The sequence below is a fragment of the Cnephaeus nilssonii genome (genome assembly GCF_951640355.1).
Source record: "Cnephaeus nilssonii genome assembly, chromosome: 5".
In the NCBI taxonomy this organism is placed as follows: domain Eukaryota; kingdom Metazoa; phylum Chordata; class Mammalia; order Chiroptera; family Vespertilionidae; genus Cnephaeus; species Cnephaeus nilssonii.
This window is the reverse complement of record NC_137076.1, coordinates 33,562,349-33,583,033: the sequence shown is the minus strand read 5'-3', so window position 1 is coordinate 33,583,033 and position 20,685 is coordinate 33,562,349. Positions and strand designations below refer to the sequence as shown.

The following is a 20,685-nucleotide window of genomic DNA, read 5'->3' as shown; positions in this document are numbered from 1 at the left end:
CTCCACGTTTTTTTTTTTGTTTGTTTGTTTGTTTTTAAAATATATTTTATTGATTTTTTATACAGAGAGGAAGGGAAAGGGATAGAGAGTTAGAAACATTGATGGGAGAGAAACATCAATCAGCTGCCTCTTGCACACCTCCTTGGATGTGCCCGCAACCAAGGTACATGCCCTTGACCGGAATCAAACCTGGGACCTTTCAGTCTGCAGGCCGATGCTCTATCCACTGAGCCAAACCAGTTAGGGCGACTCCACATTTTTGTTTGCCTATGTGTTTGTTTTTCAAGTAACTAGAAAAAATGGAATTAGCATTTATTGTGATGGGGGAGAAGCAGCGTTTGGAGGGAAATCAAACTCTGGACTTGGCACATTTGAGATCTGATGAGACACTCAAGTGGAGATGTCTAGTAGGTAATTGGCGACAAGAATCTGGAGTTCAGGAAGCCAGGTTAGGCATAAAGTGAGGCTCTGATAGAAGCCGAGGACTCTGTACATCCCACTCTAAATAAATGCTTAAAAAGTCCTCACCAGCCCTAGCACCCACTGAGCATACAAGACATGCTATGAACCAGAGATTGAATTGCCTGGACCATGGATAGAAGAGCTCTAGTCAGTCCCCTGGGTCCGACTTACAATTTATTATTAACCAATGTTTATCAAGGGCCAACTCCACGCCAGGCACTGTGCCAAATGTTGGGTATTCAATGGAGAACAAGACATGCTTCTTATCTTCATAGAATCTTTAGTCTTGTAAGGGAATGGCGATTTCAGTACAATGCAACGGAGGTAAGTGTAGGGTGCTATTGGACATAAAGGAGAAGCACCGAATCCAGTCCTGGAGGGCAGAGAGAGGGCCCTCTTAGCTGACGCCTGAAGAATGAGTAAGGTAGCCAGGCAAAGAGGCGAGAGAGCCCAAGCCGGTTTGGTTCAGTGGATAGAGCCTCAGCCTGTAGACCAAAGGGTCCCAGGTTCGATTCTGGTCAGGGACAGCGCATACCTTGGTTGCAGGCTCCTCCCCAGCCCTGGTCGGGTGCATGCAGGAGGCAACCAATAGATGTGTTTCTCTCACATTGATGTTTCTCTCCGTCTTTCCCACTCTCTTAAAAAAAAAAAAATCAATGGGAAAATATCTTTGGGTGAAGATTAACAGAAAAAAAAAAAAAGAGTGAGAGAGAGGGGTGGAGAATGTTCTAGGGAGAAAAAAGAGCATGTATCAAACAAAGGAAAAATCTGTGCAGGCAAAGGACAAAAGTCCTGGTTGGCATGTCTGGAGTGCAGAGTGAATGGGGTAGAGACAGAGAGGGGCAAGTAGTGACTGGAGGAGTGATCAGGAGCCACACCAAGAAGGATCTTAATAAGCAATGCTGGGACTTTGTTATAAAAGCTACAGGAAGCCTTTGAGTTTTAAGCAGAGAAAAGGGGCTGGTGTAAAGAGTGGATTGGAGGGAGACAAACCTGGAAGCAGTTACCATCAGAGGATTGGAGATGGTGGCAATCTGACACTCATATGCACCTATAAATGTGTCCATGTAAGACAACGTAGGGCCTGGGTTTGCTTAACCTCAAGCGAATGGGATATGCTCTCCAAGAAGCTAATTACTTTGACGGAAAAGAGACACAAGATGCCTATATTTTAATAGGGACCAGGGTGTGGGAGGAAGCAAGGTGAAGCACAGTTCTAGATGGGACAGCTTCCAAGAAGAGTAACCTCTAGTTATGGGGGGTCGGGAGCCAAGATCTGGAAACAAACACCTTATAGTCTTTCTAAGCACATCTTGCTTTGTGCAATGTGTGTGCGGTGCAGGGTGTGTTTAGGACAGGGCCTGGATTCCGTGTGAAGGTGCTAAGTGCTGGGTGTGTGTTTGGGAATGGAAGTTTGCGGTGGGAAGTTCGTCCTGAGTCTGTGTTAATGTGCAGAACTCTGGAATGCACACTGTGCAAGTACATACCTGCAGCAAAAGGGGAGATGCGTGCAGTATCCGTTGTGAGAGAACACAGCCTTCTGACGGCCTGCGTCTCTAACAGAACACGCTATGGGTTCTGTTCCAATCCAGATGTTCTTTTGGTTTTGCACACAGAAGGCACTCACGTATTTGCCGAATGAATGATTGTTTCACTTTTATTAAGATTCAATCATTTGTGGAAATATATAGATTTGGTTACAAGTTTGAACCTGACGTTTTAAGAGAAATAAACTCACTGCCAGCCAGGCACCGACGTCCATTTACAAAATCGAGCAGCTTAAATCCTGTGATGAAGCTTCTAGGCTAGCTCGAGTCCTAGCTCGTGTAAAATACTTCCACCGTTTCATTTTATCCCGCAGACATTTACTGAACGCCTCAGCCACACAAGGCAGTAGTGGACTGTTGCTGGTGGAACTCATTGCCCTCTCCTCTGAGCCACATTAGTCTGGGCGCTGCAATTAAGCCTAATTACATGCTATCTTGTATTGTTCCTTAATTGTTGCATGTGCATTAATCCATTTCCTACTAGGTTGTATGTTCCTTGGGGGCAGAGACTATATTTTACACCTCAGGATAGGCAAGGGACTTAGCAGAGAATATACAGAAGTGAGTAAACACCCACTGTTTGAGGCAAAAGGAAAACAAGAACAGGTAGCTGTTTATGAACTGTAGTGAACATGATATATAAGATACCTTAAGAAAAAGGGAGCATACATTGTTGCTAACTAACGAAAATATTCCTTTAATGATGAAATGTAAAATTCCAGTCTGCGTTTTCATGTTAAGGGAAGGATTTGTGGCCCTTAGAGGGTTTGGCTCAGTGGATAGAATGTCGGCTCACGGACTGAAGGGCCCGGGCTTCAATTCCAGTCAAGGGCACCTACCTCGGTTGCAGGCTGGATTCCCAGCCCTGGTCAGGGTGCATATGGGAGGCAACCAATGGATGTCTTTCTCACATTGATGTTTCTCTCCCCCTTCCTTCTACTCTCTTAAAAAAAAGTCAATGGAAAACATATCCTCAGGTGAGGATTAACAACAACAAAAAAAGGGGAAGGGTTTGTGTATGAACATAATTGCTATGATCCTCAAAATGCCTTCATTTTTTATATTCTTTTCAATGCAAAACAAGAATGTTTCCTTGAGGGTGAGAATTAAGAGGTAGAACCAGTATTTGGTTAATTATTTGATAGCAGAATTATCATATAACTGGATTTCTCAACAATGGCACTATTGAAATTTTAGGTAATCTTTTGTTGTCCGTGTGTGTGTGTGTGTGTGGGGGGGGGGGGGGGGGGGAGGCGGGCTGTCCTGTGTGTTGTAGGGTATTAAGGAGCATTGTGAGCCCATACATATTAGATGCTAGTAGCACCCCCTCTTTTATAACTGTCAAAACTGTCTCCAGACAGTTTCATCAAAAAAATTAAAAATAGAACTACCATATGACCCAGCAATTCCACTTCTGGATATATATCCGAAGAAATCCAAAACACTAATTCGAAAAGATATATGCACCCTTATGTTCATTGCAGCATTATTTACAATATCCAAGATATGGAAACAACCCAAGTGCCCATCAATAGACAATTGGATGAAGAAGATGTGGTACATATATACAATGGAATGTTACTTGGCCGTGAAAATAATGCCACCTTGCTATTTGCGCCAACATGGATAGACCTAGAGGGTATTATGCTGAGTGAAATGAGTCAGAGAAAGACAAACACCAATATGATTTGACTTACAGAACAAAATAAACACACCAACAAAACAGAAACAGACTTAGATACAGAAGGTTGCCAGATGGGAGAGGGTTTCGGGGCCTGGGTGAAAAAAAAAAAGAAGGGATTAAGAAGTGCAAATTTGTAGTTACAAAATAGTCAAGGGGATGTAAAGTACCGTATAGGGAATATAGTCAATATTGTAATAACTATGTATGGTGCTAAGTGAGTACTAGAATTATGGGCAGGGTCACTTCGTAAACTATACAGTTGTCTCATCACTATGCCATACACCTGAAACTAATTAAAATAATATTGACAGTCAACCATAATTGAAAAAAATTGGATATAAACAAGTTAAAATATTTTCAAAATAGTGAAAAAAAAAAGTCTCCAGACATTGCTCCCCGTTGAGAACCAATGTCCTATAGGAATTTTGGTTCTATTTAGATATTTTTTAACCAATGATGGGAAATATGGGAAAGGAAATAATACTTATTGCTTTTTTTGTTCCAAGCTAGGAATTATACCTATGTTTTTTAAAAAGTTTTGTCTGACAGACGAAGTTGAGGTTCAGCGAGATAAAGGAAACTGCTGAAGATCATAAAGCTTGCTCAGCAGTTAAATCAGTATTGCACGCCAGGCTTGTCTGCTGGCAAAGCCTTTACTCCTTTCCAGCACACTCCCCGCTGCCACTCGGCAAGAAAAACAGTGTGCCTCACCTTGAAGGCTCACTGTGCATTCAACAAGTGTGCCCCCAAATATTTAAAAACGTTTTGGTGAAGGGAAATTATTACTCTTCTAGTCATTGCACGTATTTAAACATATAACAGGCCCACACATATAGACACTGGGACCCTTCACTACGTCGTGCCTCTGGTCTTATCTCGGAAAAACAGAGCAACACAATGGAACAGCTTCATTCTCCCTGTTACAACTTACACAAAAGCCAGAGCCTAACGGTGCCAAAAGCAACCGGCCTTGTTTACACAAGGGCTGAAAGCTAATAGTTAACTTTCTCCCCTTCCAGAAAAAGTAAATAACGCCTCATTTTACAACTACAAACGAGTGAGCTCGTGTAAAATGTCATAAAATGGAGAAGAAAACATTAAATCAAAAGAAGAACGGAAAGGTTGATTCCAGCGCTCCGTCTCCCGCTTTCGCTCGCGTTCCCGGCGGGTCCGGCCGCGCAGCCTGGGTCCCCATCGCCCCCGCCCAACTCCCGTCGGCGGCGCCCGGGGCGTTCTGGCTTCCTTTCCCGCCCGGGGCAGCGCGGCTCCTCTCGGAGAAGCCCGCCCCAGAGCCAGGCCTGGAAAAACAACAGCAAGAAACTTTGGCTGGGTTGGCGGTTCAGTGGAAAAAAGCCCTCCGGTTTGGTTCGGGGCTGTAGCCGCCGGTTCCGATTTTGTGGTGGGGGTGGGGGGTGGGGGGGTGGGTCACCACTCGGTCAGGTTCAATGGCGTACGTGCGCGAGGAGCCGCTGGGTAACTTATGGAGCGCCCACGGTCTACCAGGGGGGTGTGCGCCCAGGCGCGCGCTGGGTGTGCGGGGAGGGCGCGGGCGCGCGGAGCCGGCGAGAGGCGCGCAGGCCGCGTGCACGCGCGGAGCCTGGGGCTGGGGGCGGGGAAAAGGGGGAGGGGGTGGGGTGGGGAGGGCGGTACGGGGGGTGGGGGGGTGTGTCCCCTGGTCTCGCTCGTTCACTCGCTGGCGGGCGCGCTCTTCCGCTCCCTTCCCGGGCGGGAATCCGGGCCGGGTTGTGGCCGCGGCCGCGTACGTGAGCGCAGTGTCCCGGAGAGGGAGGGCAGGCCGGCCAGGTGGGCGCGAACGGAGCCTGGGCGGGCGAGAGGGCGGCCGGAGCGGAGCCGGGCAGTGGGCCGCGCCGGTGGGTGTGCAGGGGCGACGGCAGCTGCAGCCCGGAGCCGAGCCGAGCTGTCCGAGGCGGAGCTGTCCGGCCCGCGCTGCTGCTGGTGGCGAGGCGAGGTGAGCTGTGCTGGGACCTCGCAGCGCTGCAGCCCCGAGACGGGGGCGGCCTGAGAACTTCCCACGCTCCGCACGCCCTCGGGGGCCGGGTCGGGGCCTGAGGGCCCGGGAGGCCGGAGCGCCGGGGCAGTGGCGGGTCGGGGCGCGGGGACGCTGCGGCAGTGCCCGCGCTGGCTGGGTGGGGGTGGCCGCTCGCTCTCCCGTGTGCCGCCTTGTTTATTTCGCTCGCGGCCGGCGCTCGCCCAGGCACCCCCTCCCCAACTTTGAACGGTTGTCCAGAGTCGCTTCTCCGACGGAGATTGACCTGCCCCCCTCCCTGACCCTTTCCGGCTGGGCCGCCAGCCCAGCCCTCCGGTGCCCCGCGCGTTCCTGCCCACTCTACCGAGCGAGCGAGCGAGCGAGCGCTGGGCTCCGGGGCGCGCGGCGCGACACACCCTCTACCTCGGGAGCGGGCCCCCACCCTCTCTGTCCTCTTCTGTCCACCCCCACTTCCTTCCGTGCGGTTAACTCTGCCTCTCCTCACTGGTGGCCCCCGACCCTCCTAGGAGCTGGCACTGTGGGCATGGGGGGTGCCCGCGGGGGGCCCGGATGTGGAGTTTGTCATGTGCAAACAATTTAAAGGCAGCATTTTTCTTCCCTGCCTTGGAGTTGAGGGCGCAGCGCCTTCACTTTAGGATTGGCTCAGGAGCCTAGAGAAGCCCACCTGCCAGGCGGTGAGAGGGTGCTGCTGCCTCTGTGATTTCTGGCAGCCCCGGCCAATTCCTGGTGTCTTTTGGAGCACTTCCACCGGCGGGCATGGTGCCAGGCTGCCAGGCGCAAGGGTTGCCTATAGGCCACCACTAAGTTCTTGACACTCCTCTCTCCAGAAAAGTGTGTCTGGTCTAGTTTGCCTGAGAGCGAGTCATCCACAGACACTGAAGGCCTTTTTGACACCCGCCTAAGGTGTTGTGTAAACAGGTTTGGGTCCCAAGGAACTTGAAGCACAAGGAAACATAGCAACTAAGTTCAACTCTACAGGTACTTGTGAGGAGCTGCTGTGTTCTCAGCGCCATGCCAGGCTCTCTGGGAGAGGATAAGAGGCACACAAATCTAAGGCCTTACAAAGCCTGTTGACCAGGTGGGAGTGATTTCTGAGTTCGCGTTCAAATTAATGTGTTATGGCCGCCTAAATTCTGTAAATGCTGGGGGCAGGGGGCCATATGAAAGGAAAGGTTAGAGTTGGGGAATGGATTTACAGTCCTAAGCTCTGCAATAAATTACGCACTGGAGATGACTCACTGGCAAAGGGCCAAAGGCAGGAGGGGGAGAAGTAACAGGTGCAAGCGGTTGCAAAGGGACGACCAGCAGAGAAGAGGTTCCAACAGGGATCCCGGGGAGGGAGGATACAAATGACACACGAGATGATGCCTGCTAGGGTGTATAATCTCAGGAAGGAGGCAGGAAGACCAGAGCAGGTAAAGTAAAACTCAAGATAGCGCACAATTAATTTAAAAATGCAATGTGTAGAATAGGCGCTGTTTGAGTTCAGAGACGCGAGCTACGGGTGGGAATCGCCAGGTCTATATTCCTGGAAGACGAGACCCTTGAGACGGGCGGGCCGTGAGGTGCGCATGAGCATGGCTTTTCCGAGACGAGACAAGGAGACGGCCTTGGCCAGACCAGGGAACATTTCCTGAACAGCAGGAGATAAAGATGGAGAGGAACAATGGTTGAGATTGTCGAAGTGCTAGAAAGCCAGACTGGGAACTACACTTTACCCTGGGTACTGCGGAGATATTCAAGCTCTTGAGCCAGGGAGTGACACAATGAAAGGGCAGTTGGAAAGGTTTTAAAAAGGGATATTAGGAGACGCATCAGTTAGGCAGTTACAGTTGTGGAGTGCCCAGGGTTTGGACCGGGGTAACTGGACATGGAAAGGAGGATGCGTTTTAGAAACAGTAACATTGAAATAATCTGTTTGACAGGGGCAGGAGGAAGGAAGGAGATGGACGGAAATTAATACCTTGTGGAAATCGATTCCATGCCAAGGCCTTGGAGTCGCTGTACCGGTAGTTGGTAACTCGAGAAATCGAGAAGTTGGAAATGTGTGTTTTGGAGAGAAGTAATTGACACTCAGGCTGCAGAGAAGTTTTGTGTTTTGTCAAGACATCCGAACATAGGTGTCCTGCAAGCGACTGTGACTCTGAGATTGGGGGGGGGGGGACCGGGGTGTATAGTGTGGAAAAGGCTGCCAAGCCTGGGAGAAGGAAGGCACCCCGGAAATACATGGGACGTCTTCTTGGTCACAGGGAGGGAGTAGAGGATGCTAGTGAGGGTCCGAATTGTTAGACTCTGTTCTGTATTGCCAGTCAAATGACATCTCCTGGTCCTGACCCTGCAGTTGGCAAAACTCCTCTGGGAGATTGAGGGTCCAAGGAGAATGGGCTCTTATTCTTCTAACCATGAGTGTGATGGAACGGGGGGGGGGGGGGAGTAGAATGGAATTTGCTAAGGACATAACTTGCTGGGTTTTGAAACGAGCTGAACTTGCTCTCCACTGAGAACCTCAGTCTAGTCCTGGTGTCCCATTCATGGGCGGAGGTGGGGAGCAGCTAGATGACCTAAAGGAGCAAGGAGGAAACTTTGGGCTTAGGGATACTGCCTTTCCCAGAGCCAGGCCAATTCCCAACCTGAACCATTACCAGTTCCCAGGAATCCAGCGACCTGCCTGCAGAGGTCTTTCCTGAGCTCTGAATTCTGCTTTCTTGTTGCAAGGGTGACTTCGGGTGATTTGCTGAACAAATTCCCCAAGCCTCAACTTGCAACATCTGAGGGCTGGTGAATGTGAAGGATGATTGCAAAAAGTTGCAGAAGGAGTGGAGAATGTAATTGCATTTCCTTAGCCTCTCTGTTTCTTTGAGATGTAGGATCGGTGATCTAGCAGGGGAAGTGACTTGCATAGTCCATCAGACTTTAAAAAAAATATATATTTTTATTGATCTCAGAGAGGAAGGGAGAGGGAGAGAGAGATAGAAACATCAATGATGAGAGAGAATCATTGATCGGCTGCTTCCTGCATGCCCCACACAAGGGATTGAGCCCACAACCCAGGCATGTGCCCTTGGCTGGAATCAAACCTGGGACCCTTCAGTCTGCAAGCTGATGCTCTATCCGCTGAGCCAAACTGGCTAGGGCTATTTTTTTTTTCTTTATAGGGAATATATGATGGTCCAAAAAATTGCACGGAGCAGTAGTTGCGCTAATTCACTCTTTATAGAGCAGTGTTTTCTCTCTCCCGTGGCCTAGTCCACTCAATCATGTATGTAAAAATCTAATTCAAGTTCATAAAATACTACTTTCCTTGGCTTGGTACAGTCTCCGCTGCTACTTTTATTTTCTGTTCTATTATTTTTCATTTAAAAATACTTGTCTCCCACTAAATTGATTTAACCACTCTGTAATGGATCCTACCCCACAGTTTGAAAAACACAGTTATAGAGAATTTTCACATCTTGCAAGTGTTTGTTAAGCTGCTCATGTGCAGAGCTACCCTTATTAGTGCTGTGGGTGGAAGGAAGCATGAGGAAGAGACTGAAAGTTGACAGGCTAGTTGGAGTGTTAAGATAGAGCTATGATTAAGGAGCAGGGCAAGATGATTAAATGCCACAATGAAAAATAGTTACCCACAGAGTTCAGAGGAAGGGGTGAGCAACCTGTGCTGGAGTGGCTTGGAAAAACTGTTTGGAATAGGGAAGGAAGTCTGGGATAAACCTTTTCAGGGGGGTCTTATGGGCTGCACAGGTGGGAGGTGTAGCATGGGCAAAGACTTGGAGTTGGGGATGTACACGGTGTGTGCAAGAGTGATGAGCAGAGTGTAGGCAGAATCAGGTTGGCAAGGGGGGTTAGGATTAAAGCGTAGTGTAGGGGTTATAAGTAGGTGGCCCAAAGAATATGTTCAGTCTTCAGACGTGTTGTAATTTGGACTACCCAAAGGTTTTTATAAACTTGGGAGCGATCCAGAAAACCTCTGGATTTGGGATGGCCTTAAAGAATCCGATCAGGCAGGCTTCTAGAGCCGAGTGGTGGCTGCTCCCTGGGTGTGGGAGACAGGTCTTGTGGTCTCCAGCTGTCATAGTCCCAGTGCTCCCTGTTGCCTCAGTCCAATCGCTTTACATCGCTGCTTAGTCCTGCAGGTCTTTGGGTTTGTGACCTGGGTCTTCAAGAGGATTCAGGTAGGAGTCTGACCTGATGGAACCTCAGATGTTTGTGTGCAAATGATTTATTTTAGGCAAGTCCACAGCACTTTCTGAGTTGCTATTGGCTGGGACTCGGCAACATTTTTTTTGATGGGTTGGAATGGTACTTATTGGAGGGCTTTGTGACATATTCTCTCTAGTGAGACAAATTTCTAGTGACCCCAAGATCTCCCAAGCATTCCCCTTTTCCACTACATGGCTGCCATGGTTGGATTGAGGCTCCTGGCATGTATCTTCTAAGAACGAAGTCGAGGTAATAACTTGGTGAGATGTGAGTCATGACTGCCAAGTGCCGTGTGACATTAGACTCTCAGGAGCTTTGGTTCTGAGTCAATAGTAAAGGAATAGCAGGGAGAGGAGCTGTGCCATTTCTTCCGGTACAGCCTTACTCCTAGGACGTCCCCAGGGGGTAGGCCTCCAGGGTCCAGAGGTTCATAATGAATACGGAATAACTGGTCCAAGCCCAGGTGTTAATGCAAACGGTTCCTGGAAAACTAGGCTGCTTTTAGGGCCAGCTGAAGTGAGTAAGTTCAGGTCTCTGTGGTCCTGAGACAGATTGGTGTACCCTGGGAGTCCATAGCCACTTGTTATGCCTCCCTAAGTGAGCTACAGGTAAGAGGCACTGAGCAAAAGACACCCTGTTTTTATTGTGTGTGTTTTTTTTTTTACAGATTGCACAATCTGATTATTTTAAAATACTGCTTTTATAACGTTAAAAAAGAGTTGAAACGGAAGTGCTCTTTGCTTAAAAAAATGTGTGGCCTGAGGATGCTAGGATAATCAAGAGGCTGCCGAATCGGATGAAATGAAACCCATTGCCTGTTTTATATGATGGTTTGGTTACTAGATCAGAGAAATGATGTAGCAGCTTTGGTACACTTGGGCTTTGTAGGAAAATATTTAACAGTTATTTGAATATGATGGTAGAATGTGAGCTCGATGGTGTTATTAATTTATTTTGATCGTGCTATTAATAGGCAAAACCTGTTAATTAGTGGCACCGCGTCAGCCTGGAAGGGGGTCTGAAAGCAAGTGCCATAGGATTCTGTTCTTGGTCTTGAGCTGTTCCCCATTTTTCCAATGCGTGGACGAAGACACACAGGTGGGAGGGATTGCTTATTTACTAGGTAAGTCCACGTTCAAAATCACCCAGAATGAGGCCCAAATTTAAAAAAAGAAATTCAGTAAGAGATACATGAAAAGTCTGATTCAGTTTTTAAAATTTGAATGGTAATGTGTCGAGATGTTCATACATTCTAATCAGATAATCCTGCTTCTAGAGATATACCTGAGACCATATCCAAAATGTAGATGCTGTTTTATGCACAGAGATTATTTGGAGTTTTTTAAATAAACTATTGTGAAAAATTGGAAATAACCTTAATAGCCAATGGTATGAGTGGACTGGAAGCAATCTATAAGTGAATGTGCCTTTTTAATAGAACTAGAGGCCCGGTGCACGAGATTCATGCACTTGTGTGTTTGGGGGGTCCCCTCAGCCCTCGGGGGATGGGCCTAAGCCGTCAGTCGGACATCCTTAGCACTGCCACGGAGGCGGGAGAGGCTCCCACCACCACTGCTGCGCTTGCCAGCTGTGAGCCCGGCTTCTGGACTTCTGGCTGAGCGGTGCTCCCCCGGTGGGAGCATACTGACCACCAGGGGGCAGCTCCGGCATTGAGCATCTGTCCCTTGGTGGTCAGTGTGCATCATAGTGACCGGTCGTTCCGCCGTTCGGTTGATTTGCATATTATCCTTTTATTATATAGGATATTAAGGGCATTCAAAATAATGGTTAGGAATAATTTTACAATAATATGGACAAGTTTCTGTTAAAAGTTTAAGTGCATCTGCACTATGATTTCAAATCTTAAAGAAACAAAAGTATATAGAAAATGACTGGAAGGAAATTACTAATTTTAATACTGAAATACTTAGTACTGGTTGCTTCTTGAAGGATCAAGTTGAGTGACACTCTTTACATTTAAAATTTATTACTGTGTTTTTATAATGTGTGTGTATCACAGTGGAAGAAACAGTGCCATATATATATATATATATATATATATACACACACTCACACTTTATTTTTTAGAGCAAGTTTAGATTCACAGCAAAATTAAAAGGAAGGTAAAGATTTTCCATAAAACCCCCTGCCCCCACACATGCGTAGAAAGCTTCCCACATTAACAACATCCCCCACCAGAGTGGTGCATTTGTTACAACTGATAAACCAACATTGACACATCACTATCACTTTACCTCCATAGTTTACATTAGGGTTCACTCTTGGAGTTGTATATTCTGAGTTTGGACAAATATCTCTCTATATATAAGAGCCTAAGCGACCGTTACAACCAGAATGACCGGTTGACCAGTCGTGATGACATGCACTGACCACCAGGGGGCAGACGCTCAATGCAGGAGGTGCCCCTGGGTAGTCAGTGCACTCCCACAGCCAACCTCCCGCAGCCCCTCCCCCCGGGCCCCGATGGAGGGGGTTGGTCGGCCAGCCAACCTCCCGCGGTCCCTCCCCTCAGCCTGCTGGCTCCCCGATAGGCCTCAATCGCCAGCCAGGCCGAGAGACCCCACCCGTGCACGATTTTGTGCACCAGGCCTCTAGTATAAAATAAAATGTATCCACTATTATAGTATCCTACTAGAGGCCCGGTGCACAGATTCATGCACTGGTGGGGTCCCTCGGTCTGACCCACGCCCTCTCGCAATCCGGGACCCCTCGGGGGATGTTGGATAGCCGGTTTTGGTCTGATCCCCACAGGCCCATCCAGACAGGAGGGAGCCTGATCCCTGCAGGCCCCATCCAGACAGGAAGGAGCCCAATCCTGTGCATTGAATATCTGTCCCCTGGTGGTCAGTGTGCATCATAGCGACCAGTCAACCAGTCGTTCGGTTGCTTAGGCTTTTATATATATAGATGGAGTGCTTTCACTGCCCTAAAAACCTCTGTGCTCTGCCTGTTCATCCCAACATCCCCCCAAACCCCTGGCAACCACTGACCTTTTTTACTGTCTTGACAGTTTTGCCTTTCCACAGTGTTCCATAGTTGGGGTTACAGAGTATGCAGCCTTTTCAGTTTGGCTTCTTTCACTTAGTAATATGCATTTAAGCTTCCTCCGTTGCTTCTCATGGCTTTCTTAGTGCTGAATAACATTCCATTGCCTGGATGTACCACAGTTTATCCTAAATTTACCTACTGAAGGACGTCTTGGTTACTTCCAAGTTTTCGCAATTATTATGAATAAAGCTACTATGAACATCTGCGTCCAGGTTTTTGCGTGGACATAAGCTTTCAACTTTTTGAGTAAATACCAGCGAGTGCTGTTGCTGGATTATATGGTAAGAGTATGTCTAGTTTTGTAAGAAACTGCCCAACTGTCTTCCAAAGTGGCCGTACCATTTTGCGTTCCTACCAACAGTGAAGGAGAGTTTCTGTTGCTTCACATCCTCACCAGCATTTGGTGTTGTCAGTGTTCTGGAGTTTGGTCATTCTAACAGGTGTTCAGTGGTGTCTCGTTTTAATTTGCATTTCCCTAATGACATGTGATGACATCTTTTCATGTACTTTTTTTTTCTTTTTTGCCATCTCTAGGTCTTTGGTGAGGTGTCTGTTAAGGTCTTTGGCCAATTTTTTAATCAAGTTGTTTGTTTTCTTATTATTGTTTTAAGAGTTCTTTGTATATTATGGCTGATAGTCCTTCACCAGCTGTATCTTTTGCACATATTTTCTCCTAGTCTGGTTTGTCTTTCTCTTAAACACTGCTATTTTAAAAACATTTTATTGTTCAAGGACAGGATGGGGAAAAGTAGATGGTACATTCAGTGATGTATCTTGAGTACCTACCTGCCTTTTTTTTAAAAAAATATATTTTTTAATGATTTCAGAGAGGAAGGGAGAGGGAAAGAGAGATAGAAACATCAGTGATGAGAGAGAATCCCTGATCAACTGCCTCCTGCACGCCCCACACTGGGGATCAAGCTCGCAATCCAGGCATGTGCCCTGACCGAGAATCGAACAGTGACCTCTTGGTTCATAAGTTGACTCTCAACCACTGAGCCACAGCTGCTGGGCTGTCCCTACATGCTTTGTGTCACACACAGGATGAGGCACTGGAGTCACAAAATAAGACAGTTCTTGATCTGAAATTGATAATCTAATTGAAAGGGGCAGACCCACAGGTGAACAGACAAGCACAGTGTAACCCTGGTAGCAACTCCACACATGCTGAGGAGGGACAGATCAAGTTTTGAGGTAGTTTTATGTTTGTGAGAGTAATGTGAGCCCTAAGTGGGATGAGGCGTTTACAAATTGAATCCAGTTCTCAACTGGATCAGGAATTCATCCATCCAGTCAAGGGATCTAGTTTTAATAACCGCTGCTGGTCATGTGACATGTGGACTACCCGGGGGGCCATGATTTAAAAGAAACACGAGTCAGCAAGACTATCCACAGGAAGGCGACCAGGATGGTGTAGAATCAGGAATGACTGGAGTGGACTCATGGAGTGGGCACGTGACAGAGCTTGCAAGTATTTTCGTGGTTATCAAGCATAGGAAAGGGTAGACCTGCTCACGTTTGCTCCTGCTGTTGGAATTTGACCGGTGGGTAGAACAATGGTTTGATCCTCTCTAGCTTCAGATTCCTCATCTGTGGAATGATCACACTGAGGTTGATGAGCTTTAAGGTTCTTTGAAACCCCAAAGACTAGGAGGGCAGATTTTCAGTTCAATAGGAAACAGGGTTTTCCAGCTGACAGAGCTGCCCAGCAATGGAAATGTTTGCCCATAGACTAGTGAACTTCTCATTATTGGAGGTATCCAAGTTGGGTTGAATGTTATTGAGCAAACATACTGTAGAAGAGAAGGACACAAATTAGGCTGACCTCCAAAATCCTTTCCAGTCCTAGGGTCAGGTCATTAGGTGGTTTGTCACAACTGAACGAGAATATGGATTAGGGGCTCTACCTGTAGTTGCATAGGATCTGAGTCAATAGCATCATGTCAGCTCTTTTAAAAATGTTTATAAATGAGTCCCAGCATTTCCGGGAGACTCTTCTACAGTCACTTTCGAGAACGGGGCAGGACTCAGTTTGTGGGCACAGGGCTGCAGAAAATGGAATTTGGTCTTTAGGGAAGCGAAAGGTTGGGTAGAAATGGAAAATAATAATAAGTAAAATGGATGCTCACATAAAAGACTAATATTGGGTATATCGGCCAGTTCTAGCAGGAAAAGGAATGAACCAAGGTGGGGCCCTTCAATTGAATGATGGGTGCTCTGCTTGGCTTTTGGGGACCTGGGAGTGCCCTTGACCATCTCCTTTCAGTGTCCTACACCACAGATTTTTATCAACAGGAATAGCACTGTCAATGCCGTCCTGACACCTGGGAAGAGACCAAGCCTTGGGATTGCTCTGTAGGTTTAGCGACAGAGAGGAAAAGGGATGGATACATTTAAAGAAACTTTTGAGTGGGATTTCCTAGTGTGTGTGTATGTGTGTGTGTGTATGTATATATTTTATATCAGGCAATAAGTTTGTGGTTTAAGTAAAAAATTTTTTCTTTTTTATTTATCGTTTACATGTAGAAAATTTGATTAGTTTAATATTGCCTAAAGTTTACTGAAATTTACGGTTGATTTAGAAACCACCCTGATTATTTAACACTAGAGGCCCAGTGCACGAATTCGTGCATGGGTGGGGTCCGGCCGGCCTGGCCTGGCCCCAATCAGGGTGGATCGGGGCCGGGCCTGTTGGGAGGAGGAGATGGTGGTAGGTTGGCCAGCCGGCCCACCCCCGATTGGTGTGGGGGGCAGTCGGGAGCGGAGCTGGCTGGGGGGAGGGGCCGTGGGCCAATTGGGGTGGTGGGGCCCATTGGGGGCGGGGCCTGCCAGGAGGAAGGGCTGCAGGAGGTTGGCAAGCCAGCCCCGCCCCCTGTTGGGGTAGGGGGGGGGCGATCAGGGGTGGGGCCAGTCGGGGTGAGGGGCCGCAGGAGGTTGGCCGGCCAGCCCCACCCCCAGATCGGGCCACCCGCAGTGGGCATCATAGCGACTGGTCGTTCTGTTCGGTCACTGGCTTTTTATATATATATAGATTTTTAGATTTTCTTCCTGGTATTTTTGAATTACCTTTTTTGCTGGTGCGGGCACTGCCAGGGCAAAATCACATAGCACACATTTCTTAGAGAGCTCTGCAAAGAGAATAGAGGCTTATCTCAACTTTGGAGAACATCACAAGATGATTTCTGTCTCCACATGATCCAGGCTCACACGTTAGCATTTGAAAAAAAAACACACCAGTATTTGGCAAGAAAGTGCTCTCTCTTCACATGGAGTGTAAAGCAGTTTTGGGGTGCACCACTTCGGGAATGGCAGTTTTAGAAGCATATAAAAATGCAGGCAGAACTTGGTTATTTGGAACTAAAGTTGGAAATCTGTGCCTTGGTGACAAAGGGCCGGGTTTTCCTTTACCTCAGTACGCTTTGGGCCCACACAGTGTGTGGCACCTCCGCTCTGCTTGTTGAATTGCTGTGAATTGGTTCCCTGGGCCACATAGAGTGGATATGGGAAAAACGTACACTACCTTATGCTTAAAAAAAAAAATTTTTTTTAAAACAAAATACAATGAGGAATAATAACAGTTCTCAGCCTATTTTGCCCTTTGAGTATTGGGAAGTCATAAAAACACTTTTAGGAAAAACAGCCATACTCGGCGGCTGTTTTTCAAAGTGCAGGGGGAATGAGAAACTCCCTCTCCTCTTCCTATTTTTCTTCTGCTGCTGAAAATGAATGGCTCCTGGTGTGCCGTTCTTAAATTCATGTGTCCTCTATCCATTTTAATCTTGTTATCTATTTTTATGGCGACTGTCGCCATGGTGCTCTGTGCTCTTTACATAGCATAACAGGGATTTCAGATGTCTGATAGGGCAGCTCAAAGTTCTGCTGCAGCTGGCAGAGAAACAGCGTTTCAGTTGCTCTTTTTTTTTTTTTTTTAAATTGAGGTGTAATTTGCATACAGTGGAATGCTCAGATCTTAAGTGTGCTGGTTAATCAGTTTTGACAAATGCATTTGGAGACAGAACATTTTCATCACCCCAGAAATGTTCCTCGTGACTATTTCTAGATTACCCCTCCCCGCCCCCCCCCCCCCCCCTCCCCGCAATCAGAAGGACCACAGCTCAGGGTTAGTTTTGCCAATTAGGTTCTTAAGATTCAAATTTTGTGTTTCTGGGGACTTTTATACATAGTGCTTTGAAGAGATGGAAGGGGTGTGTGCTTAAAAATCGGTACCCTATGCCCTGGCTGGTTTGGCTTAGTGGTTAGAGCATTGGCCTGTGGACCTAAGGGCTGTGGGTTTGATCCCCAGCCCTAGTCGGGGTGCATGGGGGAGGCAACCAATCGATATGTCTCTCTCATGTAGATGTTTCTCTCTCCCTCTCCCTCCTCCTCCCCCGTTCCTCCCTTCCTTCCACTCTTTCTAAAAATCAAGGGAAAAAGTATGCTCCGGTGAGGATTAACAACAACAACAACAAATCAGTACCCTATATGGTTAGGTGAGTCAGGAATATTTTGTATATTCCTGTACCCTATATGTACCCTAATATTTGCTATTCCTGTACCCTATATGTCCTGGTGAGTCAGGAATATTTTGGAGCCTGTCTAATGGGGTATTCAGATTTTTCTAAGTGTCCACAGGGTCCAGATTAATGTTAGGAACAAGTGTGATTGGACGAGGGCTGCCATTATTGGCGTGTGTGTGTGTGTGTGTGTGTGTGTGAGAGAGAGAGAGAGAGAGAGAGAGAGAGAGAGTGTTTGTTGTGTTGGAGAGCTGGAATCCTCAGCTAGAAGAATTGGAATGATTCCTAGGACATCCCTTTGGATTACCCAGAAGCCCCCAACACACTTTCTCCCTTTTTCCTGCCTCTTCCTTGAACTAGCACATAAGTTACAGAGTTACAGAGTTGGGCTTGTAACATTGAAACAAGATCCGTGTTGCGAAGCCCGGATGCTTTGCACTGCTGAGCTGTCAGCCTCGTGGGGAAGCATGCGCCCCCAGACATATCACTGAAATGTATTGGACAGGGCCAGTGTCTTTCTTTTTTCCTTTTAAGTTAAATGAAATTTTATTGCACAGGGAGTAAACGAACACCTTCTTCACAGGAAAGCAGAGGCAAACCTTCCAGAGCAAACGGAATCTTCCTTGACAACCACTCCTAATCCAGCCCATCCCCCAGCGGTCAGCGCTGTTTCAGGTTTGCTGGTATTTTTCAAATGCTTTACATACTTGCAATTATACCCATAGCGCTTCAGAAAAGAGAAGTGCTTTGCACGGCACGTATTGTCCCTCGCTGCCCCGCCCCACAAGGGCACATCTTGGTGATGGCTTCCAATCCTTAGGTAGGTCTTCTTGATTCTGTTTAACTCCTGGATGGCCTTTCTTGGAACCAGAGGCGAAACTGTTGTTCAGCCTTCCTCTAGCTGGTGGACATGTACGGTTATTTCTAGACCCTCCGCTGTTACAAATGTTACCGTCAGCTTGGCTGCACTCGCCTCTTTGTGGCACAGGTGAGTGATTCTCTAGGGTAGACACGGAGACAGGGGAATTGCTGTGTAATAGGGCACTTTACTTTTAAGTCCTAATGAAGACACATGGCAAGGTCAGTTCCTCACACGCTCAGACATGAAGCGGTTGTTTTCTAAGGCTAGCACAGGATTTAGGCTGTGCTAGGTGTGTGCCCCTCCCTCATGAGTTAGCACCGGTGGCCTGGAAGGGTTGGGGATCGAACCCACAGCCCTTAGGTCCACATAGTTAGTTCTGTCTGGTCCCCCCTGGGGACTTTGGCCTGCGTGTTGGCTGTGGCTGTGTGCAGAGGAATTGCAGGATGGACGAGCAGCACATTGTGGACTGCATGGTGCATTCTAAACCCAGTTCCCTCCCCGGCTGGAGACCTTAACGCATCTGTGATTTTGTTTCTGTGCCGCTGTACAATAGAGAGTGCCTTACCCTCCGTGCTCAAGCCCACGGCGAGGTGTTTGGAAGCATTTTAGTGTTCTTAGAAATCAAAAAAATCTGAAACACTGTCATATCCTTGGACAGTTTCATTTTATGTGGAGAAGGACAGCGTGCGTCTCTGGATTTACCCTTCTTGGCCTCTGAGAACTCCTGGAAAACATAGAAATTCTTCGTATCCGGCCAAACCCATGCCAGTGTAGCAAGGGAGGGCGTGGCTGAGTCCCTCTTGAAGGGCACGTGCTGCCGCCGCTGGTCACCAAGCTGGTGAGAGAGGCAGAACCCTTGTGCGGCCTGCGTTACTTCCCATGCGTCCGTCTTCAGATCCCTCACACAGGTGTTGACGAAAGTAGTTCCGGATCTGACCCCAGGGGAACCCCAGCGTTGCATTCAAGCCGTTGCCCAAGCCCGGGAATGCATTGATATTGCCTGCTTCTGGCTCCTCTTCGGGTCTCCCGAGGGTGTTAGCAGGCGCTCCCGCCCCTGTCGTTTCGGGATTTGGTGACGGAGTTAGCGCCCCACCTTACCGCCCCCATTTGCTAGATTCTCACAGGACCCTGCTGGCCTCGATCCCTCTGGCTGCGTTGGCATGCCCTCCGCCTCCCACAGCCCGTGTAGGCGACTGTCCTCTGCTTTTACAACTTATTTTTATGGCTGGCCAAGCGTCCAGCGTCCCCAGGGTGGAGAGTTCCCCGCTTTTACAGGAGGCGGGCGGCAGCGTGCTGCTTTTTGTTTTCGGTGCCGGACACAAGGCTGTGCTGTTTGTTGGCTTTGGCCCTGGTGACCACCATAGGATGACCGTCTGATCGGCCGGGGCGAGGAGGTCCCTTTCCTGGATTCCGACCGTTGCCACCGGGCTCTTTGTGATTTCGATTTTTTTTTTTCTTCCCCTAAATGTATGGCACTGCCCTTGTCAGTGTTAAATTTTACTGGCCGGTTTCCCCTCTGCTTAATCATTCCTTAAGTTTGGCTTATTACTATTCAGAGTTTGGTGCCTTTTTTTTTTTTTTTTTAAGCATTTATGGAGCACTCGGTGCCAGGCACAGTGCTGAGGGCCCGAGGTGCACGTGTTCCTTCTTCCCCAGGGTCCCCTCTCAGAGGAGTCAGAGTCGCTAGGAAGAGGAGCTTGATGGCTCTTCAAAACCAAGGCACTGTGACAGGGTGGCCTCGCGACACCCTCACGTTATCCCGCGGAGGAGGAGCTGCCATCTCTCCCGTGGGAGAGGCGAGGAAACTGAGGCCCAGGGAGGGGAAGTAATGTGTCTAAGGTCACATGACTGGGGAGTTAGGGCTCCTTGGCAGCCCTGAGATATTTGGAAAAGTGTGAGCTAAGAATAACCGTAGCCCCGGTCCTGGGGGAGCCCCCTGCTTGTTGCTTTGCTGCTGTCATGCCCGTTTCATTTCCTTTCCCTGCCCAAACCACCACCACCACACTGACCTCTGAGCGACTCACGTTTTTACGAACAAGGGGCCTTTAAGAGGTCACCAGTCTAGCTTCTTGCTTGATGCATACGCACTTTTCCTGTAGACTATGGAAGAAAGAGCATCGTCTTTGGGAATCAGCCATATTTAAGCTTGCTTCTGTCACTTTCTAGCTGGGTGGCCCCGGGAGCTTTACTCAGCCCCCCCCCCCCCCCGAGTCTCAGTTTCCTCATCTGTAAAATGGAGAAGAAGAAGATGATGATGATGATGTCATTGTGAGGGATGACATAGGATAAAAGCCTGTGAAGTGCTTCGCCAGTGACTGGCACCTACGCCTTTGATAAGT

General features: G+C 48.0%; 1 protein-coding gene across 2 annotated transcripts in view; it reads left to right on the top strand.

Moving 5' to 3' along the window:
- The first annotated feature begins 5,428 nt into the window (after window positions 1–5,428).
- The window catches only part of ZNF395 (zinc finger protein 395), a 42,653-nt gene continuing 27,396 nt past the window's right edge, over window positions 5,429–20,685 (top strand). Inside the window, exon 1 of one of the 2 annotated variants that reach the window (XM_079772591.1) lies at window positions 5,429–5,496. The gene's annotated coding sequence lies outside the window, so the exon portion shown is untranslated. The other variant, XM_079772592.1, reaches the window with a different exon arrangement.